The sequence below is a fragment of the Pleurodeles waltl genome, chromosome 7 (genome assembly GCF_031143425.1).
Source record: "Pleurodeles waltl isolate 20211129_DDA chromosome 7, aPleWal1.hap1.20221129, whole genome shotgun sequence".
Classification (NCBI taxonomy): domain Eukaryota; kingdom Metazoa; phylum Chordata; class Amphibia; order Caudata; family Salamandridae; genus Pleurodeles; species Pleurodeles waltl.
In genome coordinates this window covers 745600192-745625194 of record NC_090446.1, presented here as the reverse complement: position 1 = coordinate 745625194, position 25003 = coordinate 745600192, and the positions used below count along the sequence as shown (strand labels likewise).

General features: G+C 45.5%; 1 protein-coding gene across 1 annotated transcript in view; it reads right to left on the bottom strand.

Moving 5' to 3' along the window:
- The window catches only part of TRPC7 (transient receptor potential cation channel subfamily C member 7), a 1529313-nt gene that overhangs the window by 1311120 nt on the left and 193190 nt on the right, over nucleotides 1-25003 (bottom strand). The gene's annotated exons all lie outside the window — the stretch shown is intronic.

Here is a 25003-nt window from a genome sequence, read left to right as displayed (position 1 = left end):
AAATTCCATGTCTTAATCACTTCTAGTGTTGACAGTATTCATTATGTGCACTACAGCAGACATGTTTTCTTCCTTGTCATGGAACCTCATTAGGAGTGGCCCAGTAATTTTCAATATGCACATAAACTCAAGTTACTGCATATATTGGAATTCTGAATTTTGCAGTTTTTTCAGATCTGGTACATATTGCCTGAGGTTAAAGAGTGAAAAAGCTCAGAAAATAAAAGGTTATTCTGATTTTGGTCTGGTTAGCACCCTAATATTAATGTTATTGGCAGCTTTAGGGGAAAACTCATGATAGATAATATTTGTTGTGCATAATAGATACCATACCGCACAGTATGTGCCAACTGTGCTAAATATTGCATCTTCTGCTGGGGCAGTCTTAATGAAAGCCTATGGCCCTCATTTCAACATTGGCTGTAAAAGCCACTTACCGCCGCGCAGAAGACCGCCAACACACTGCCACGGAAATCCGCCACAACTATTATGACCCACAGCTCGGAATCCACCAAAATTTAGACACCCACACAAGTCCGCCACACCAAAGGTCAGTGATAAACTGGCGAAAACAAAACTTCCACCGTCACGCCAACAGAAATCCGTCCACACTATCACAACACACGAATCCACGCGGCGGCCTTTCAACTGCGGTATTCCATTGGCGGTACACACCGCTGCGCTCAAAATACACACACATTTACAAAACACTGCCACATTGGACAAATCGAAACACACACACCTAATACACATACACACACCACTCCCACACACCCATTACAATATTAAACACACACCCACATCACCCACAAACCCTCTGACCACAATTACCGAGAGAAGGCCAGAGAGAGACACCACAAACAACTACCAAGCATCCACAGGCACACAATACCATCACCCACAGAACTTCCACGCACCATACACAACACACCACTAAATATCACCCCACTTATCACTACACACACCGCCCCACACATCACCCACACCACCCCATAGCACAGCAAAGACACCCCAGGTTCTCTGAGAAGGAGCTCAGGGTCATTGTGGAGGAAATCATCCGGGTAGAGCCACAGCTATTCGGATCACAGGTGCAGCACACCTCCATAGCTAGGAAGATGGAGCTATGGCGCAGAATAGTGGACAGGGTCAACACAGTGGGACAGCACCCAAGAAATCGGGATGACATCAGGAAGACGACCTACGGGGGAAGGTGCGTTCCGTGGTCTCAAGACACCACCTTGCAGTTCAGCGGACTGGCGGCAGACCCCCACCTCCTCCCCTACAACTACCAACATGGGAGGAGCAGGTCTTGGCGATTCTGCATCCTGAGGGCCTCGCAGGAGTAAATGGCAGAATGGACTCTGGTAACTCAAATCCTAACTATTACATCCCCCACCCTACCTGCATGCCATCAACCCCACCCTCACCCTCACCCCATCACCCGAACTCCTCACAAATGTACCAACATCACAAACCACCCATCCCAACACCAAGCCCTGCATGCAACAACAAAGCATGGACACCCATCACCAAAGCATGGCCACTGCACATACCCATGCACCCCCCTAAACCACCATCACACAAGGACCCACACAGGAAAGCAAGCACTGGGGTACACTGTCACCCATTTATTGCACACCATGGCACACACAGATGTAGTAAGCATCCTTTTATACCCCTGCTGGACCCCTACCCAACGTCACCGGACAGGAGGGTCCACACATGTTCACACCACCAACAGAACAGGCCCACAGTGATGACAGCACCTCTGTCCAACTGGATCTAGATGACCAGCCCGGCCCATCAGGGACCTCGGGACAGTCGGTATCCCACACCCAGTCACAGGCCACCACAGAGCTTCCCCCCTCTGGAAACACCAGCACAGCACCCACCCAGCGGGCCCATACCTCTGTCCCCAGGACACATCAATCAGCAGTGTGTCCACCACTACAGGGAACCCAGGCTAACCCACCACCCCAACAACACCAGGGACATGGGGGCAGTGGTAGTGGTCACACGGTCCAGGGGATGAGGCCCAAGAACACAGGGAAACTGGGAGGGCTGCTGTGCGACAGGGGGAGGACAGGCCAAGGGAACCCACTCTCCACGAGGCCCTCTCCAACATTATGGGAGCCTACCACCACTCCCAGGAGACGATGGCAACGGTACTGGCCAAGTTTCAGGAGACCCAGCGCCTGCAGGAGGAACAGTATTTGGGCGTCAGGGAGGAACTCAGAGCCATCAATTCCACCCTGGGCACCATCGTAGGGGTGCTGAAGGAAGTACTCAACACCAGGAGGGACACTGTGGAACAACAAGGGGCCCCTGACACTAGCCTGGACGATGAACTGCCCACCACCTCCGCCGGCGCTAGTGGAAGAGGAGGCACCGCCACAGGACCGCAACACCAACACCCACCCTCTCCAGAGGGGAAACCACCCCGCAAGTGGTCCCTGAGATCCAGGTCAAAGACAGAGAACGATGCCAAGACCACCGCCAAGAAATGAGACCACCCTGTATGTCATGGACATTCCTCCACCATCACCCCTCACCATTTTCCAACCCCCACCAATATTGAGCACTTAAATAAACACCCTTGAAGCACAAAACAATCTGGAGTCAGTCTGTGATTTCGAAATAGTGTATTAGCAAATACAGTGTCAAAATGCTCTTTCATATGTAATGTCAACATACCTATGTCACACAGCTCTAGTCCATGATGAACCAAAGCAGGTGTCACACAGTGGGACGCACATCTGTGAAATCGTAAGGGAAAGTGACAACTCAGTGACCATACACTGGGTGAAAACGACAGACAGCAGAGAGGTAGTAGTGTTAAACTACATGTAGTAGGCAGGTTTGTGTTCTTACCTGTGTCTCACTGGAAATATTGCAGGATCACCGAGTTCCTGTTGTCTATGTCCTCTTCTTCTGCTTCCTCGTCTTCAATGTCCACAGGCTCCACAGCTGCAACAACACCGCCATTTGGACCATCCTCCTGCAGAAAAGGCACCTGTCGTCGCAAAGCTAAGTTGTGAAGCATACAGCAGGCCACGATGATCTGGCACACCTTCTTTGGTGAGTAGAATAGGGATCCACCTGTTAAATGGAGGCACCTGAACCTGGCCTTCAGGAGGCCGAAGGTCCGCTCTATTATCCACCGAGTTCGCCCATGGGCCTCATTGTAGCGTTCCTCTGCCCTTGTCCTGGGATTCCTCGCTGGGGTCAGTAGCCATGACAGGTTGGGGTAACCAGAGTCACCTGCAAATGGCGAGGGACAACTGTTAGACATGCACTAACCTGTTGGGATATCCCCAGACCCAGACAACCATTCCCACAGATTTGCTTCCAGGTGTTCACCTAATAGCCACACACGGTGCCTCTGGAGTTGACCCATCACATAAGGGATGCTGCTATTCTGCAGGATGTAAGCGTCATGCACTGAGCCAGGGAACTTGGCATTAACATGGGAGATGTACTGGTCTGCCAAACACACCATCTGCACATTCATGGAATGATAACTCTTCCGGTTTCTGTACACCTGTTCACTCCTGCGGGGGGGTACCAAAGCCACATGTGTCCCATCAATGGCACCTATGATGTTGGGGATATGTCCCAGGGCATAGAAGTCTCCTTTCACTGTAGGCAAATCCTCCACCTGAGGGAAAACGATGTAGCTCTGCATGTGTTTCAGCAGGGCAGACAACACTCTGGACAACACGTTGGAAAACATAGGCTGGCACATCCCTGATGCTATGGCCACTGTTGTTTGAAATGACCCACTTGCAAGGAAATGGAGTACTGACAGCACCTGCACTTGAGGGGAGATTCCTGTGGGATGGCGGATAGCTGACATCAGGTGTGGCTCCAGCTGGGCACACAGTTCCAGGATTGTGGCACGGTCAAGCCTGTAGGTAATGATCACATGTCTTTCCTCCATTGTCGACAGGTCCACCAGCGGTCTGTACACCGGAGGATGCCGCCATCTCCTCACATGTCCCAGCGCACAGTGCCTATGAAGGACAACAGCTAGCACAGAGTCAACAAACTCAGAGGTACATACCCACAGCTTACACAGAATACGAATCATAATCTGATATTTGGCCTGTATGAGTGTTGAGGCAAGGCCTAGGTATGTGTGACGCAGTTAAAAATTAAGCCTTGTGGGCCCATGAAATGGCGGCTGCCAGACCTGTAAAGTGGGCCAATGGGATGTGAGGTAACTGCGCTAGCATTGTACACCGTCGCGGTAGGCGGTCGAAGACCGTGGCGCAATGCTGCATTGGTTAACATTGGACCCTATGGGTCCTAGGAGCCAATGACGATGTACGCCGACAGTGACAGTACGCACCGCTGCGGTCGTGACCACCATTTTCTATCTGTTCAATTACTCGATACCTGATCTTCGACAGGAGAGGACCTACACTGCAAGTGCTGCTGTGACCTCGGTCTGGAAGAGACAATGGCTTGTGCGTCTGGGGAAAGGGCCCTTGCCTTCACATTGGAGGAGTTGGAAAAACTCGTGGATGGGGTCCTCCCCCAGTACACGCTACTCTATGGTCCTCCAGACAAACAGGTAAATACACTGGGAGCATGCTGTATGGGCTATGCCTGTGTGGGGTGAGGTGGATGAAAGATGGGGGGGAGATTGAGGCGTGCATGAAATGACGGTGAGTGCATGTGCATCATGGCAAGGGTAGGGATGGGGGCCAATGACTGTGACGGCGCATTTGGTAATAACTTTTCTTTTCCCCCTGTACAATTCATGTAGGTCAGCGCCCACCAGAAAAAAGATATTTGGCGTGCCATCGGCAAGGACATCCGGACCCTTGGGGTCTACCACAGATGGAGCTCCCACTGCCGTAAGAGATGGGATCACATTCGCCGCTGGAGAAAGAAGACAGCGGAGGCCCAGCTGGAGATGGCCTCCAAACGTGGGAGGGGTGCCCGTCCCACTATGACCCCCCTGATGTACAGGATCCTGGCGGTGGCGTACCCGGAGTTGGATGGGCGCCTGAGGGCATCACAGCAGCCACAAGGGGGTGAGTACTCTCTCATTCTGCTGATTTTGCGCGCAGTGGAGGTGTCTGGGTGGGGGAGGTGGGCTTTGGGTTTCCCTAAGCCAGGGCGAGTGTGCTAGTTAGGTCCCCTTGTTCTGGCAGACCCTGTGGCACCCCAAACCCACCTGTGTACAGTGCCAAGTACACCTAGTCAGGCTCCTGTGTCATCCATGTGTGCAGATGTCGTCCATAGCCTTGTAGGCCATGTCCCAGGGATTGAACAGTGGAGGCCAAGTCTGCGGTGTAGTGCGGCGTAGTGCAGGGGGCATTTGTGTCTGTCGTGTCCGCCAACTGTAGCGGTAATGCATGCACTCAACATGTCTTTCTTCTGTCGCCCTCCAATTTTGTGGTCTCCGTGTTCTTGTGTGCATTAGCATCATCAGGCGGAGGAGCAGTGGCACCGGAGCAGGAGGAAGCTGCATCCCACATGGCCCTGGAGACAACGGACTCGGAGTTCACTAGTGGGTCGGAGGGCGAGGGGAGCTCTAGGGTGGGGACAGGAGCTGACACCAGTGACACAGACTCGTCCTCTGATGGGAGCCCCCTTGTGGTGGCGGCAACATCTGTGCCTCCCGCATCTACAGGTACAGCCGCCACCCCCCCTACCAGCACTGCCCTCCCAGCAGCCCCTCAGCCTTTGCCCTGTGCCCGCTCACCCAGGAGGGTGGGCATCACCTTCGACCCAGGCACCTCAGGCCCTGCCCCAGTCACCCCTGCTGCCGTCAGTGAGGAGGCCATTGACCTCCTCAGTTTCCTCACTGTTGGGCAGTCTACCGTTTTGAATGCCATCCTGGGTGTAGAAAGGCAGTTGCAACAAACAAATACAGTCCTGGAGTGCATCATTCTGGTAAGGCGGCCCAACAGCGAGCTTTTCAGACTCTGGCCTCAGCACTGATGGCAGCCATTGTCCCTGTCTCTAGCCTCCCCCCTCCAACTTCCTCCACCCAGACCCAATCCCCTGTACCTCAGACTATCCCAAGCACACCTTCAGACCAGCATGCACACACGTCAACACACAAGGGAAGCTCTGGCAAACATAAGCACCACACATCCCACAGGCACTCACGCAAGCATCACACACATGCAGACACACCAACATCCACTGCTTCCTCTGTGTCCCCTTCATCTCCCTCCTCCCTTCCTGTCTCGTCTACACTCACACCTGCATGCACTACATCTACAGCCACTACTTCCATCACCAGCACACCCACCACCACACCCCGCACACGTGCAGTTACCACCCCCACTGCCATTCACACGTCCCCTGTGTCCTCTCCCAGTGTGTCTGTCACGCCCCCTCCCAAGAAACACAAACGCAGTCACACATCCACCCAACAGACATCCACCTCACGACAGCCTCCAGCGCATGCACCTTCACCCAAAGTCACCAAACGAACACCTCCTACAACGACAACCTCTTCCTCCACTCTCAAACCCCCTCCAGCTAGCCGTCCCAGTGTTCCCCAAAATCGTTTCCTGTCCAACCTTGACCTCTTTCCCACACCTCTCCCACCCCATCCGTCTCCTAGGGCCCGACTCTCCAGGTCCCAACCTAGCACCTCAGCCACAGCATCTCCAGGACCAGTGGTGCCTGTAGTCTCCGGAATCTGGAGTGCACCGGCCACCAGGGCAGCCAGTGTGGCACGGAGCTACAATCACGGGCAGTCCCCCACCTGTCAAGCATCAAAAGTTGGCCAGTGCCCGGTGGGAGACGTGGAAGACTCCAGCCACCAAAGCCACTCACAGGGGTACAGGTGGGAGTGTAGATTCAGCTGCGACACCTTCCAAGCTGGGGAAGGGCTACAAGAAAGTCAGCAAGGCTGGGAAGAGCAGCACGGTGGAGAAGATCGCCATCATCCCCGCTGCCCAGGAGGCCACCGCCATCATCCCCGCTGGCCAGGAGGCCACCGCCAGCACCATCCCTGCTGCCCAGGAGGCGAACGCCACCAGCCCTGCTGCCCAGGAGGCCATCGCCATCATCCCCGCTGCCCAGGAGGCCACTGTCATCATCCCCGCTGGCCAGGAGGCCACTGCCAGCACCAGCCCTGCTGCCCAGGAGGCTACCGCCACCAGCCCTGCTGCCCAGGAGGCCACCGCCATCATCCCCGCTGCCCAGGAGGCCACTGCCAGCACCAGCCGTGCTGCCCAGGAGGTGACCGCCACCAGCACAGCTGCCCAGGAGGCCACTGCCATCATCCCCGTTGCCCAGGAGGCCACCGCCAGCACCAGCCCTGCTGGCCAGGAGGCCACCTCCACCGGCACAGCTGCCCAGGAGGCCTCCGCCAGCCGGCCATGAAGGACTGCCAGCCCCGCTGGGCCAGACAGGACCACCAGCAGCTGAGTCACTGCAAAGGACCCCGCCGCAACAAGCACCGCTGAACAGGGCCGCCGCCACAAGTACCGCTGAGCAGGGCACTGCCGCCACAAGCACCGCTGAACAGGGCACCGCCGCCACAAGCACCGCTGAACAGGGCATCGCTGCCACAAGCACAGCTGAACAGGGCACCGCCCCACTAGCGCCGCTGAACAGGGCACCGCCGCCACTAGCACTGCTGGCCCATGGGTGCCAAGGGCACTGACGCTACTGAGTCCTTCACGAGCAGGATGAAGAACTATGGGCACCAAGCCCCCTCCAGAACCAGTGGAGAAAGGCATACACTACCTCTGTCCTTGGCAGGATGAAGCACTCTGGGCACAAAGCCCCCTCCAGAACCAGTGGAGTATCACATCCACTACCTCTGACCTTGGCAGGATGAAGCACTCTGGGAACAAAGCCCCCTCCAGAACCAGTGGAGTATCACATCCACTACCTCTGTCCTTGGCAGGATGAAGCACTCTGGGCACAAAGCCCCCTCCAGAACCAGTGGAGAAAGGCATCCACTTGAGAGGCAGTGGCTTTGCACTCCCCAGGATGGAACAGTGGGCAAACCACCCACTTGTTAGACTTCAGAGACTGTGGCTTTGCACTCCCCAGGATAAAGCAGTGGGCAAACCACCCACTTGTTAGACTTGAGAGACTGTGGCTTTGCACTCCACAGGATGGAACAGTGGGCAACCCACACACTGTAGAGACTTGAGAGACTGTGGCTTTGCACTCCCCAGGATGGAACAGTGGGCAACCCACCCACTGTACAGACTTGAGAGACTGTGGCTTTGCACTCCACAGGATGGCACAGTGTACAGTGGGCAACCCACCCGCTGTAGAGACTTGAGAGACTGTGGCTTTGCACTCCCCAGGATAGAACAGTGGGCATGTGGCCCCCTCGTGGATTTGGCGTCGTGCACTCAACCGGGTGAGGTGCCCCCCTTTCCCTTCCCCCTGAGGTGCCTGTTTTATTGCTATCTGATGCCCCTGCAGTGTTCTCTCCATCATGGTCGGGGATTGAGTGTGGGCCTCGCCCATACCGTGTGGGCCCAGTGTTCCACGGACTTCAATGGAGCACTACCTGGACTACTATTCTTGGTGTATATTTTGTATATAGTGTGTATATATATATATATATATATATATATATATATATATATATATATATATATATGTATTTTTGCGTCCTGTATTTTAATATATTACAATGGTTACACTCATTTCCTTTTGTCTTTGCATTCTTCCGGGGGGGGTTAGGGGGTGTAACTGTAATGTATCAATATGTATTAGTGTGTGTGTTGTCGTGGGTGAGGGTGGGGGTGGGGGTGTTGCGTATTGCGTGTGTGTGTCCCTGTTTTTTCCCTCCCCTGTGTCGTAGGTGCAGTACTCACCGTGGTCTTCGCCGCCGGCGTTCGTGCTCCTGGTAGAGGAGCAAGAAGATAAGGGCTGGCAGGATCTGGGGCTCGGGGTCCATGGCGTCCGGATTCCTCGTGGGGTGTTTTAGAGGTGAGCGTTTTCCCTTCGAAGTCCTGTTTCTGCTGTGTTTTTGTTCGCGGGAATCCACCCCGGAAAAGGTGGCAGATTGGTAGGTTGTGATACTGTGGGCGGTACACTGTCCTCCGCCTGTCTGTTGGCGGTGACCGCAAAGCTGTTTGTTTGTACCGCCGTGGCGGTCGGAGTGTTAAAGTGGCTGTCTTTGTTGGCGGTTTCCGCCACGGTCGTAAATGCAAATTATTTTCCGCCGGCCTGCTGGCGATCTTACTGCCGCTTTAACACCGACCACCATTGTTGTAATGACCACCTAAGTTTTGTATTCTATGTTGCCATCTGTTTAGTATGGATGTCTTTTGAGACAGCCCTGCATGTTGATCCTGTTTCCTGTTGAAATATAACTATTTTCACTGAATAATTACCTAATTCACTAGGTACCGCAGCTTTCTTATTTTATTTCAATTCTCTAATTTAAAATTGTCTCTAAACTTATTTTGGACATTTTGCTTGCATCTCACTGATTTATTGAATACAGTTTGCTTGGTGTATGAGATGTTTCCCCAATTGTGGGGGATTTTGTCAACAGAATTTATATATGCATTTGTCCTTTTTGGAAATTAAGACTACAACATATTTAAATCATTGCAATTGGTGCACTTGGTAATTTTGATATGTGTTATGCTAATAGTTTTGAATTTTTGGCAACAGTGTATTTTAAAATATGTATTCCTTCATACTTTATGACTCACTATTTAGTTTTTACCACTGAGTTTAAATAGTTGGAGGTCATACTTACAAACACGAGATTGTGCATATATTATGCAAATGATCTCTTTCCTAAAGATGGCACATGACTTTCATGTTCAGTGTACCAAAAACTCAACTACTACAATTGGCTTTTCACATACATAATCTGTAAACGTTTATAAAAACACATTTTACCTATTCAAAATTACATTATAATAGATACATATTTTGGGGTTTTACTAGTACTTCTTGTTTGATAGACTAGTTCTTTGAACGATAGTGTGACTTTCACTGCTTTTTAGCTGAGAACAAATATATGGATCTACAAAAAATAAATTATTTTACGCTTTAAACCTTTTATTTGTAAGGACATCTAGAACCCCATTCATGGAAGGGGGCTTCAAACAGTCTCCTGAGGAAGGGTTTGCAAACCTCATCAGTTATGCTATTTCAAGATTTTACCTGTTTCTGTTGATCATTGACCACAATAAATAACAAGAAATCATGAAGTACTAATTGTGTCATTTCAGTCCATCTTTATCATCCCCAAACTACTTATTTATTTTTCAATTTTTCCATTTCAAGAGGAATGATATCATAACACAGCCCAATATATTTTTTCCAGAAGCCATTTCAACACATTCCCAACATACATGACAACATGAAGCTGAAGCACATTTCACAGTATCCAGCTCTGCAGTAAGTGAAATAACTGGTTTCCAGACAAAATCATTTTCAATAAAGGGGATATAAGACATAAGAACCTAATTTCTCAGTATTCTTCTCAATATGATGTGATATAACTGGGTTTCCAATTGTAAAGTCTCATTGTCTCCCCCTCTTTGGTCAACTTCTTAGGGATTCCCACCACCCAGGTATCCTCAGCTGAGGGCAAACACAGACAAAAAGGTTTCCTGTTTGGAAATCTTAGTGCCAGAATCCATCTTTGGCCAGGACCCTGCCGCCAGGTAATTTACTCATATCATATCTCTCACAAACTATACACTATAAGCCACCATAGAGATTAACATCAAACACTCACATCACAGTTGCTTGGCAAACACCGAGAACCTCATTCTACTTCTGTTTACCCTCCAATATTCTCATGCACATCAATCCATGCTCTGTAGTTCTACATTCTCTAACATTGCAGACACCATCACACAACATGAACTGGTCTTGCTCTTCATCACAGGGACATAACACAAACAGGCATTTGCATACAACCTAGACATACTCTTCACTTATGGCCACCGCATCTAATGCAGACCAAAGACATACAGAGGATTTGTAGTCATCTAAAAATATGTCTGGCCCTGAGCCCTTAGCAGACAAATAAAAAGGAAAACATTTAAGCTCCTCGCTTGCTACTTCCCCATGTCAAATTGTAGGCAGCCACCTTTAATCTGTTCTACAGACCTGAACCAAAAAGGACTTCTCTGATGGCATTACTGACTTCATCACGTATGCTTCAGTTCTGCATACTGAATCTATCTTTCTCAGACTTCAATCTCCCCAAATATTTGTCCACCACGATAATGAACAATTCAATTTGCACACTCCTCAAAACTCTGGGTATGAGGTAACACCAACGCAACAAACTTGAAAGGTAATGCTTCCAACTTAATAAGGGCTGCCTCACTTTGAGTCCAAATGCAATTCTTTTGCCTCGCCTTCAATCAAATGAAAGTCCCACATACTTCTCGACTAGACTGATAATCTTTCCATTAACATCTCCATCCATCATGCATGCCAAATAAACCAAGCCAACAGAAAAGAGAAAGACAAACTTCTACATATAGTCCCTATGAATTTTGTCCTATTTAAACTACCGGCTTCCCCCACCAACTCTAGCCTATATGATATGTTAAAACAGTCCTTAATGTATCCAAGACTGCTCTTCAAAAGCATATGGGCCTCAACATAAAAGTCAAAGCACTACCCTCAAAATACAAACCATCCCATCTCAAGTTAATAACATCATAAAGCATAAAAGGGAATTCTAGGCACTGTTTCATACGATAAATACTTAATTGGAAGTTGTACTAGTGCCTTCATGTGCATTTATCCACTGAAAAAAAGTTATGGTTAGGTGATAATGTCAGTTAAAACATACCATTTAAAACTAATCAAACCACTGAAATTCACTAGTTATCTCAGGTAACTATAACTCATACTCTAAAGTAATTTGAGAAGTCCATATGAAGGACAAGAACATAAGTAAGAAGTTATGAAGGAGTTTAATATGACTTTATAAAAAGTGACCGACCAAGCAGCAGCAGAAGCACCACTGCTATTGCGGTTCGTACAACAATAAATTCTACCATCTCAACCCCTGTAACATTCTACCTATAGCATTCTGTCCATACATAGACCCAGACCCAACACATCTTTCCTCCTTAATAGAACCAACAAAATACACCCTGATAAAAGAAACAAAATAAAATGCAAATATAAATAAATGTAGTGTATCAATAACCACTATGCAGCATGTAACCTGGAACAATAACATTACTGGAAACATCACATAAAAATGATCACACAGTAGTCACACAATTTGGCAGGAGGCTTCTCTTGCCTCAGTGCTCTCAAATTGGAAAATGTGGAAGTCTACAAGGAATCATTAACCACTCTCACAGCACTCTTACATGCTACAGAACTTTGAAAAGACAAATTCTCTTTATTCCACAACAACCCATCATCGTCACCACTGAGAAGTCCATATGAATGACAAGACCGCAGGTAAGAAGTTATGAACGAGTTTAGGAGGAGTTCCTAACAAGCGATGGACCGAGCAGCAGTGGAAGCACAAACTACTGGTATGGTTCATACAGCAATACGAACAAGGTACACCGTTCCAAACTTCTCTAACAACCTAGGACACCTGAAATCTCAGGAGCAAGAGCCCTCAAGCATCACAATGGATGACTGGCATCATCGGGACGCTGTTCCAGAGGGTAGGTCCATGGCGTTGGACCGTTAACTAATATTGTTAACTTGAGTCCTTGGAACGTTCCTCCCAAGGAGCCCGATCTCGACTTGGGGATGTGCGACCTGACTTTGACTTAGCCTATTTGCTTAAATGTAAGTGACCGTTTTTTCTAATCCTAAATTAAGGTTTTTTCTTTATTGGAGAAGAGGTGATTAAATCTTTTGTTTCTGGTCCTGATGAAGCGTCAATGGATCCGGTTGGACCGCAAGACATGAAACATGTCGACCCTGGTTTAGAGGCACTATAATAGTTATAGTCCTCTGAGATTTGCTGCTCTTTGAGAGTAACTGAGCATCATAACTCAATCTGTTACTTTCATTCCTGTTTTTAATCTTGGTCTTCATCCTTTTGTACTGATTAAATTATGATGTGTATTATGTGATGAAGAACCAATTGTAAGTATTTTTTCTGTTCTCTCCTACGTGTGCTGGTGCCTGAATGCAGGCATCTCTGTCCATATAGTTTAACCCACCAGTCACTATCAGAGTAGCACGGTTTAGAGCCCCCCTTTCGGGGAGCCCGTTAGGCATTGCAGTGCCGGCCTGGCGAGGAGCATTTCCCGATGATGATGCCAGTCATCCATTGTGATGCTTGAGGGCTGTTGCTCCTGAGATTTCAGGTCTCCTAGGTTGTTAGAGAAGTTTGGAATGGTGTACCTTGTTCATATTACTATAGTTAGGAGATTGTACACTGGACCATATAACCTCCCGGTCCCTCCACCCTTGTACTTAGATGGTTCATACAGCAACAGATTCTACATTCTCAACACCTATAACATTCTGCCCATAACATTCTGCCCATACAAAGACCAAGACTGAGCAAAATGATAACTCACACTATGCACTGTTGTGTCATCAATGATGTCATTTCAGATGTAGCAACAATATTATTGATAATGTCACTGAACATGCTAGTTGAGGAAATCTGTGGACTTAGTTTATTCTTTCTGATTTTAGCAAATGTTTAACAAAAACCTGCATTTAAACTAATCTGATTTGGGAGGCTTACTTGTCTTTTTATGATTACAGTACTGTGTGGGAAATTACGGAGGGCTGTGTTATTCTTGGCTATTGTGCATTTTACTTTTTGCCACTTTCTGCTTGGTGGCGAGTTAGCTGCCTTGCCTTCCTTGTTTTACCCCTCTAGTCTCCGGATGAGTGGGATGCTCACCTTTATTTGGTGGCATAGGAGGTTGACTATTTAATGTGAGTGGCAGTGCAGATGTGAAGTGGGTGCACTGTAGGCGCACCAAAGGCACAACAATGGTAAGTCTGTCTGCGCCTGTCAACATCCAGGAAGCTGCCAGCACCAGCCTCCATGTTCACATGATTGGAGATTCTAAGGTGAGAACTGAGTATACAAAGGAGGAGCTATTGGACTTCAATTCCTCTAAGACGTTTCCCTACAGTATGAACCCAGTTGAGTTATCCAGTGGGTTTGCGTGCACCATTTCCAGTTTTAGGCTGGAGCCTAACCCCATCCTGGTCAATAGCATTATAGGCGGATCTACTAAAGTGTCTGAATCCAATGGTCTGATTCAGGCATTTCAGAAGCAGAAGTGCTCGAATTCTGTCTTTTACAGAACGGTCAACAGTCAGTAAGGGGGTCTCTAAACCACCACGACCTACAGGACCCTTTTTGAACAAACTTGTAGAAGTTGTGTCACAGGTCCTAATTCAGTATACTCATTGCATTTTTCCAGGGGACTTCAATATTCATTGGGATCTTATGCCCAATAAAGATACTTGCACTTTTTGTGTCCACTAGGATTGTCTCAATGGGTAACAAAGGTCAATGACGAAGGCAGCCACATAATTGAACTAGTGTTTTCCAATTTCAGTCTAGCTTTGCCATATCCTATTCCCTTATTTAAATGGAATATGTTCAGGGTGGGGAGCCTGGGCAATTATGTTACTCCTCCCCTTAGCTAACATCTCAACTCACAGGTATGCAGTGCACTTTAGAAACCACTATGCCTACCCTATTAGGTTTTGTTGATTGTGATACGGATGAATATGATTGTTGGTTGCGTAGGGTAGTGGAGAAACTGGCCCCTCTCCCCAACTGGGGTAAAAGGGCTGAAAGAGATTGGAGGAAAATTTACAGCTTAGAAGCTAAAGAGCTATGCAAAAAGGCTTGAAAGAAATATGTTAACTTGATAAGCTGCACAAGGACAGATTACTTTGAGAGAAAGATAGACAAGGTGGCGAATAAACCAAGAGATATCTTTAAGATTGTAAAGGAAGTTGCTGATCATGTGGCATGCAATATAAGAAACTCTCTTCAACCAAGTGGTGTGAGCATATCAAAATTAAGGATATCCAGTCTGGTATTTCTGCTGCTTTCAGCTTAGAGGCTGATAATGAGGCTGAGTTACGGTTGTGAAGGCAACTCTGTCCTGTGCTGTGTCTGATTTTAACACAATTACATTGGAAGATTTCAGCGGGGCCATGCTGAATCGTTGCGTATTGATACTTTTAACCCAATTCTGAACACACTGTTTTTATTCAATGCAACGGTTCCTGTATGCTGGAAGCAGGCAAAGATTGTCCCACTGTTAAAGAAGCCAAGTGCAGATTATGACATCCGGGAAACTATAGACCCATCTCCCCTCTTTCTGTACCTGCAAAGATCTTGGAGAAGTGGTTAACTGCCAGATCTCTAACTATTTAGAAACTGATAGGTTACTCCATTACAGCCAGTCAGTCAGACTTTAGGCCAGGCTACTGTACAGAAACTGCCTTCTCCTTAGTCTCTGAAATCATCAAAGCCACTATTGATCCGGATGGCAAAGTTGTTCTGGTCTCGTTGGAGATATCAGGAGCATTCAATACAGTTCCACATGCAAAACTGTTCACCCAGTTTCAGGAGACTGGCATCAGCAACAATGCTTGGAACTAGTTGAAGTAGTTTCTTGAGGATAGGAAACAAGCAATATGGCTACCTATAGGAAGTCCCCCTTTGTGTATGGTTACACCCTACATTTGCCCCCAGTGCTGATGTGTATGTCTTGGTTGGTGCACCGGAAGCCTGCTAAACAGGCCTCATTGCCTCTGCTCTCTCCCTAAATTATTATGTCAACTTGCCAATTACCTGATTGGCAAGAATTTGACTCCCTGTAATGCCCTAGTAGATTGCACCCAGGGTGCACAGGACATAGGTGGGGAAGGGGTCCCCAGAGCTGCAGCATTAGTTTGTGCCACCTTGGATGGCACCTCCCAAAGTACTGATGGCAGAACAGTTGGGTTTGGTGTCAAACAACATGCCTTCTCTTCCCCAACATGATTCTCATGTTGAAGGTCGCCTGGAATGCACCCAGGCGACACACTAGTGCTGGGCCACCTGTTTGACACCCTTGTTTGTGCTCTGGCCATGCAGTCCATGCTTATTTCCATGCTTGCTGCCACCAAGACCGGTTTCCGAGCTCTTACCAGGCAGCCTGAGTGCTCCCAGGAGTCAGAACAAAGGACTGAAGCAGCAAGGTGGTCACCCCTCCCCACCTCAGCCAGGCTAGTGAATAGAGTCATCAGGGTGGTGAGCTTCAAAGGCTTCACCACCCTTGATAACCATCAGCACTGTCTTCCAGCAAGGAAATAACCTTCCCACTGCCCTCAGGCACATTTGCTTGTGGTCAGGTGGGAAATTTTGAATGCTAACTGTGCACACCACAGCAGGCTGACCACACCTCTAGGGTGAGCAGCCCAGTCTGTGCATTCAGTTTTGACTTCTGCCATCTTAGGTGTGGTGGAATAGAGGGTTCTGGATAGCTAAAGGTGATATCCCACCGGATGTGACCACCTCAAGGGGGGATTAGATGAAGGAGCTAGCTCTCCATTGGCCACTAGCCTCCACACCCCTAGCTCCCCTAAATACAGGATTTAAGGGACACCACTGACACCAGAACCTCAGATTTGATCAACCAACTTTGAAGAAGGACCTAAAGCTCTGCTCACCAACAACCGGACTGTGCCCCCTTCTACAAAGCAAGAGAGGGAAATTCTGTCCCCGAGGCAACAGAGTGGGAATTGCATAATAGACCTTTGTCTGTGGCCAAGACTCATCACTCCTGACCAGAGGGACACCTGTAAAAGTCAGAAGCACCTTCAGTCTCCCTTAGTCATGTTGCACCAGCCCTCTGCAAAGAGCAGGCAAAAACAGCAGCAAGGCCCAGTGTTTCAACTGCCATCAGGCCTGCCACAGGATCAATGGAAATCAGGTGATCCAGTGTCTTCTGAGAGTTGTAGTTCAGACTACCTCCAAGTTTCAAGCCTCTACCTCACTCCCTCAGATCCTGTGATCGCACACCCCCAGAGGTTCAAAAATAAAAAATATATATATACTTTTTTTTGTAAAAATAAAATTGGCAGGGGGTTCCGTGAGCAGGGCGACCCCCTGTGGGGGCAATTTTTGTGTTTAATAGTTGTATGGTTTCCCTGGGGGCCACTATGGCCCCCAGGATACCATACAGCTATTAAAAAATATAAAGATCTATATATAAGTATAGATCTATATATAGATATCTTTGTATGAATATCTATCTATATATATATATATATATATACATATATATATATATATATATAGCGATATATATCAATAGATAGATATGTAGATCTATATATATATATATATATATATATATATATAGAGAGAGAGAGAGAGAGAGAGAGAGAGATCACTTTTGTCACTGCATGTGTGGTTTCCTAGGTTTTATATATATATATATATATATATATATTTTCCAAACAAAGCGAGCCAAGAGTTTCGACGCGCACTAGCAGCTGGTGCAAGGCAGGAGAGTTGGCTGAACTCTCAAAATATATGAAGAACAAAAGAAATGATTGCCACGCACTCCGCTCAGCCACAGAACAAATTTAAGTGGTTTATTCGGTGCAAAAAGAAAAAGAACAACGCGTTTCGACTATGCAGTCTTCTTCCTAGTTCAATAGTCCTTTCTCTAACAGATCTATTTATAGTGCATATTTCACATACCAATCCAATGCATTCTGGTTATAATAGTTCAATTGTACAATGTAAAATTTCACCTAATTTATACTAAATTTCATCAATTCAAAAATGTGTTCGCCAGAAAATAATATAAATGATACACAAATTATATCTATTATATATTAAAATAAAAAAACTCATTTTCATATGTTAGAGAAAGAGCAAAATAAAGTATTATTCTACAATAAACAATAAACAGCCATTACATGATTAAATGAACCTCACAATTCATTTCCCTAATTAATTTACTTCCAATTCATTGCTCAAATGTGAATCATGTGAAAAAAAGTTAATTTGATTAATATGATCATGTGATTTAATATTTAATCAAAATTCTAGTGATATTTACAGTCAAATAGATTCCAATACATTTTAAATTCATTTTAAATCATTTTAAATCAGAGATGGACATAAAGCTCCTCGTCATAATTGAGCCCTAACGGGATCTTGGTCCTCATTAAGATAATATACTTAGATTCCAGTTGTCTCAATTTTTTTACTCTATCTCCACCTCTTTCATTTTCAGGAATGTGGTCTATCCCATAATAACGTAACATTCTCCAACTATTTGTTTCATGTTGTTGGAAGTGTTTGGCTATGGCATATGTTTGATCTTTATGTAAAACTGCTCTGACATGCTCTAAAATTCTCTTCTTAAGCATGCAGATTGTACTGCCTACGTATCTCAGGCCACAATGACATTCAATTACATAAACTGTAAATTTTGTGTTACAAGTTATTCGGTGTTTAATGTTCATTACCGTTTCATCCCATAATTTTACAGTTTTAGTTGATTTTCCAATTTTTAATAGATATAATTTGTGTATCATTTATATTATTTTCTGGCGAACACATTTTTGAATTGATGAAATTTAGTATAAATTAGGTGAAATTTTACATTGTACAATTGAACTATTATATCCAGAATGCATTGGATTGGTATGTGAAATATACACTATAAATAGATCTGTTAGAGAAAGGACTATTGAACTAGGAAGAAGACTGCATAGTCGAAACGCGTTGTTCTTTTTCTTTTTGCACCGAATAAACCACTTAAATTTGTTCTGTGGCTGAGCGGAGTGCGTGGCAATCATTTCTTTTGTTCTTCATATATATATATATATATATATATATATATATATATATATTCACCACCAGTTCTCTTGCAGTTACAGCTTTTGTCATTTTACAGCTCGGGAAGGTTGACACTGTGTTAAACCTATGCTTAAAGACTTTGCTGTACAAATGGCAAAAGACTTTGGGCCAGATGTAGCAAAGGTTTTTACCCATTCTGTGTCTATGGGAAAAAGTGTTCGTACATATTGCCCTTTGTCACTATCTAGCTCGGCGTGGATAGCACTGTGCAGATCCTATTCTTAAAAAACTTTGCTAGATAAACAGACATTTGAGGTGAGCAAATCTAGAGTGTTGCTGGTGTTGCAGGGTGCTCCTTACTAGAGCTGCTCTCCACCTAAACTTGGGAACTACCCAGAGCTCTCTATTCTTATATATATATATATATATATATATATATATATATATATTCACCACCAGTTCTCTTGCAGTTACAGCTTGTGTCTTCAAAACAATGCACATACTTCAACTAACGTGTTTCAACTGTAGCTTTTAGGCAGCAATAAAAATGTCAAGTAACTCTTGTGATTGTGTTTCTGCTACAAAAGGATCTTACTTTTGTCTAGTGGCTGTTTTGATGCCATAAAGTAACACAGAAGGGTTATATGCCTACTGCAAAGATCAAATTGTATTTTATGTAAATAGCTGAGTGGATTAGAAAAGCCAGCCATTACCCGCACTATAATACAAATTAAATATATGTGCGAGGGGGGCTATGGAGAGATGAAGGGCACTTTTGCTGGGTGGTAGTGAGGGAATCTGAGGAGGAGGTCATGGGAATGGGAGCACCATTTATAATTGTTGGACTGGGGCCAGAGGCGCTAAAGACTGTGACGATTGGTATGTGACAAGGTGAAGGATAGTGTGTCATTTTTACTTTTTTGAGTGTCTTGAGAGAACGTGCTGATTGAGGTAAGAAGCAAAGATAAGGTGACTGACTTTTACTGTTGCACACATTACACACACCCACCAGCAATTTTGTGATTGTCTATGTAGGCTAATGTTTTAGAGTGAGAGTTTAGCCAGTAGCAGAGATGGCGTCCTTTTGGATGACTGCTGTTCAAGCCCTAATTCGGGTTATAGAGGACAGCTCTGACGCAGGATCAGAGACTGAGACAGCATCTGAGGGATAGGACAGTTGAGCATACTCTGGGAGTGATTTTTCCGACAACTCCTCTTCCAATGATGCTGAGGGAGGTGTATTGTTACTGTGAAATCAGTTATAAGTGTTATATCACCATAAGTCCTTTTTGGCTATTTACATAATTTAGTTGAAATAAATGTGAGAAAGAAATAAACTCAGAAGTAACAGAATATAGGACTGTTCTTTCAATTTAAGATGAAATTTGTCTCTACCTGCCACTCTTTTCTGTATTAATGAGGGAGGTGGTGAGGACAGTTCTGCTATCCCTTCACAAGCACAGTCTGTGCAGCGGGACAATAGTGGGTCAGCCCAACCCAGAGAGGAGGTGTATGTGGTGGCAAGCACAGAAAGAGTGCTCTCTTGGGAGCTCCCCAACTTAGTTCAGACCCAAATTCCACCGCCCAAATTGTATTGTGGAGATATCAAAATTATCTATCACAAAACAACTTGGTTTTGTAAGGCAGGCACCTGTGTTTTTGGTCCCGGGCTCGGCGGCCATAGAGGTAAACCTACCAAACCCAGACATTTCTGGAAACTAGACACCCGGGGTAGTCTACAGAGGTGTGACTTGTGTGGATTCCCCAAAGTTTTCCTACCCAAAATACCCTGCAATGTTGAAATGTTGAATGAAAACTTTATTTTTTCTTGCATTTCTGTCACACAAAGTACAGGAATATGCTGGGATCCACAAAATTCCTACCACCCAGTGTTTCCCTACCTGTCCTGATAACAATGCTACCCCACTTGAGTGCCTGTACAAAGTGCCTGCATCAGGAATGGTCAGCCCAGGGTCAACAATTGCCCTCATGTAAGGACTAATATTGACCGTTGTGTGATCCATTCCTGACACAGGCACTAGGCCTACCCACACAAGTGAGGTACCATTTGTATTGGTAGACTTGGGGGAATGCTGGGTAGAAGAAAATGTGTGGCTCCTCTCAGATTCCAGAACTTTCTATCACCGAAATGTGAGGAAAAAGTGGAGGTTTTTGCCAAATGTTGAGGTTTGCAAAAGATTCTAGGTAACAGAACGTGATGAGAGCACCACAAGTTACCCCATCCTGGCTTCCCCTGGGTGTCTAGATTGCCAAATTGGACAGGTTTGGTAGGTTTTCCTAGGTACCGGCTGAGCTAGAGACCAAAATCCACAGCTAGGCACTTTCCAAAAAACACGTCAGTTTTCAATGTAAAAATTTGATGTGTCCATGTTCCATTTTGGGGCGTTTCCAGTCGCGGGCACTAGGCTTAACCACACAAGTGAGGTACCATTTCTAATGGGAGGCTTTGAGGAATGCTAGGTGGAAGGACGTTTGTGGCTCCTCTCAGATTCCAGAACTTTCCTGCACCGAAGCATGTGAGCATAAGTGGTTTTTATTGGCCAAATTTTGAGGTTTGCAAAGGGTTCTGGGTAACAGAACCTGGCGTGAGCCCCACAAGTCACCCCATCCTAGATTCCCCTAGGTGTCTAGATTGCAAAAATGCACAGGTTTGGTAGGTTTGCCTAGGTGGTGGCTGAGCTACAGGCCAAAATCCACAGCTAGGCACTTTCCAAAAAACACATCAGGTTTCAATGTAAAAATGTGATGTGTCCATGTTGCGTTTCGTGTCGCGGGCAGTAGGCCTACCTACACAAGTGAGGTACCATGTTTATCGGAAGTCTTGGGCGAACACAGAATAGAAGAACAAGTGTTATTGTCCCTTGATTTCTCTACATTTTGTCCTTCCAAATGTAAGACAGTTTGTAAAAAAGAAGTCTATTTGCGAAATGCACTGTAAGTCAAATGCTAGTAAGGATACCCCTGAATTCTGGCTGTGCAATTAATCACTGCTTCTCAACACCTAATCTTCTGCCCATTTCGGAAATGCAAAGGTTTCCTTGATACCTATTTTTGACTCTTCATATTTAACCAAATCATTTGCTGTATACCCAGTATGCAATAAAAACCCATATCATGGTTCAGCTCATTATTGCCTCTGAGTACCTAGGGATTTCCATGAACCTACAAGCCCTTTATGTCCCCCCCAAACAGACTGCAAGTGTCAAGCAGATGTAACAATATATTGTTTTCGAAAATCTGCCATAGCTGGAAAAAGTTATAGAAAAAAATGTGAACAGAAATGGCTCTTTTTTCACGTCAAATTCAATGTTTTTTTAATTTAGCTGTTACTCTCTGGAGGAAACCCTTGAAGGATCTATATGAATGACTCCTTGCTGATTTTTTTTTTTTTTTCATTTCAGGTAAAAACATTATGCCAAAGTAGCACTCAACTGAAACAATCTTTCTTTTGGTGATCATATCATAATAACCTTCGAATATACAACTTAATAGCTTGAAAAAGCAATCAGCAACAAATTTATTCACCTTTCTACACAAAATGTTAACCATATCAGCATTACAATCCTTTAATATAATGTACCCTAGACTATTATATTGGCAAGCCTATTTATTTCCTGCCAAACTAACTTTCCTTATTTATAGCTTCTACCCTTCTAAGTAGTTCCAAATAGATGTAAATCTTTTTATGCTCCCAACCCGTTTAGAGTATGCTTCCTCATATTGCTTAGTTCTTAACATTTTTTTCCATCATTCCTGCATTGTAGGAACCGTTGGAGTACACCAAAGCTGCATTATTAGTGATTGAGCTACTGCAAAAACTATTGCTATAAAGTATTGTTGATATTTTATTAACTGACGTGTTTTCTTGTTAACTCTAAACAGAACTAAGCTTGGATCTAGTTGGATCCTGAAACTGGAACTAAGGTTTATAAAATTATATATTTCCAGCCAGAACTTCGTTAATTTAGGGCAGTCTAAAAAAACATGTAGCCAGTTCCCGCACCTCTCCTGATGACAACGAAACATTGATCGGGAACTACCAGAAACATTTTGGCCCAAACTGAAACTTTTTGACGCAAACCAGCGCTAGTTTGAGTCAAAAATGTTGCCGCCGGCAAACGCCATTCCTACGCGCCATGTGGGCGCCTTATTTAAGGAATTACATTAGCCGGCGCTGCGGACTGGTCTGAGTAAAAAAAAAAAGACTCAAACCATGGTATTTGATATCTTTTTCTTAGAATATCTAGTCTTTTTCCAAAATCGTATATATATTTATATTGAGTTCTTTTCATGGTTTTGATAATGCTGGGAGACTTATTACTGCTTTGCAATCATTCTTTTAATCAAAACATTTTCCATGGTACTTTCAGTAGCCAAGAAGCATGCCAATATATCCTGCAATGCTGTCTAGTAGTAAATCTGAAAATAGGAAGTCCCAAAACCCCTTGCTTTATACTAAGTTAAGTAACTGCTAGCCGTATCCTTGGGGCCTTCTTACTCCATTTAAAACATCGTGTCAAGGAATCAAGTTCTCGGAAGTAAGCGCTATTAATCCTCATCAGGACATTATTAAATAAAAAAAGAAATAACGGGAGAATTGACATATTGATTAAAGAGACTCTCCCTATCCAAGGTCAGCGGAAGAGCTATCCATCTATCCAAGAGTGCTTGTACCTTTGCAAGCATCATAAGATAATTAAGATCAAATAACTGTCCATATTGCTTCGTGACATAAATTCCCAGATACCTAATGGGTGTGGATGAATTTGCTTGTGTTTGTAATGTTTAAGGAAGATTCTCTAACCCTGCATTAAATAAAAGGACCTTCATTATGCTTTCATTAATCTTCTAACCTCCGTTAGAAATGGGGTCTTTGGTTGGCAGTTAGGTTACCCCCTGTAAAAGCAAGGACCCTCACTCTAGCCGGGTTCAAAGAGAATCACCCTCAGCTAACCCCCGCTCATACCCCTGGAAGCTTGGCATGAGCAGGCAGGCTTAAATTCTGAATGCTAGGTGTAAAGTATTTGTACCAACACACACAGTAACATAATGAAAACACTATAAAATGACACAACAAAGGTTTAGAAAAATAGAGAATATTTATCTAGACAAAACAAGACCAAAATGAAAAAAATCCAACATACACAAGTCAAGTTATTAATTAAAATGCAAAAAGAGTTTCCACGTTCTTTTAAACACAACGCTAATGCTGTTAGCGTGAAAATGTACCTGGAATGCATCAAAATTACCCGCACGGGTGAGTGTGTGTCGAAAAAGGCAAGCGGTGCATCGATTTCTCACCCACAAGTGAGGTCGTGCGTCGTTTCTCCTTCTCCGGTCCGATCGGAGTGTGTAGTTTCTTTCCCCTCAGGAGAGAGATGCGTCTATCCGGACAAAACATCTTGGGTCCAGGCAGACTTGTGTTGTTTTTCCGCACCCAGTGATGTTACGTCGTTGCAGCCTCAGTCAGCGAGGCCGAGCGTCGTTTCTCCAGCCGCGTGCATTGATTTCACAGCTGCGCTGCAAGCGCTGCATCGATTTCAGCCACTGAGCCGGCGGCGCATCGTTTCTTTAACCGCTCTCAGAGGTAGCGTCGGAAATTTCCCCGCACGGGAATCTGTGTGTGGATTTCCAAAGTTGGTCCACCAGCTTAACCTGTCAAGGCCCCAGGAACTGAATAAGGCACCACTTGGCAGGGCAGGAGTCTTAGCAGAGGCTCCAGGTGCTGGCAGAGTGAAGTCCTTGCAGTCCCTGTGTTGGAAAATGGGTTATTGGTAAGGGCAGGTAGGTACCTACACCTAGCAACAAGCCACTAACCTCCACCTAGGTACAGTTAGGTTTCAGTAAATTAATCCCAGCTCAACCCTTGGTAGCTTGGCAACGAGCGTCAAGGCTTAACTTAGGAGACAAAGTGTAAAGCATTCAAATATCACGAAACAGTAATCAAATAAAACACAGGAAACAGTTTAAAAATCCAAAACCAATTTATAAAAATAGTTTATATTTTTATCTTTAAAATGACACAAAAACGATTAAAATCGGTTCAGGGGAACCGGAGATATGAATTTTTAAAGAATTATTATTTTTCTAGCGCTTAGAAACAAAAAGCGCCAATCGGGTCATCTGGTTGCACCAGGACCGGGGCAAAGTCAAACTTTCAGGCCGACCGCGATGGAGCCCTGCTCGGCTACAGGTCGCGGGAGGCCTCGGTCAAAAAGTTACCTT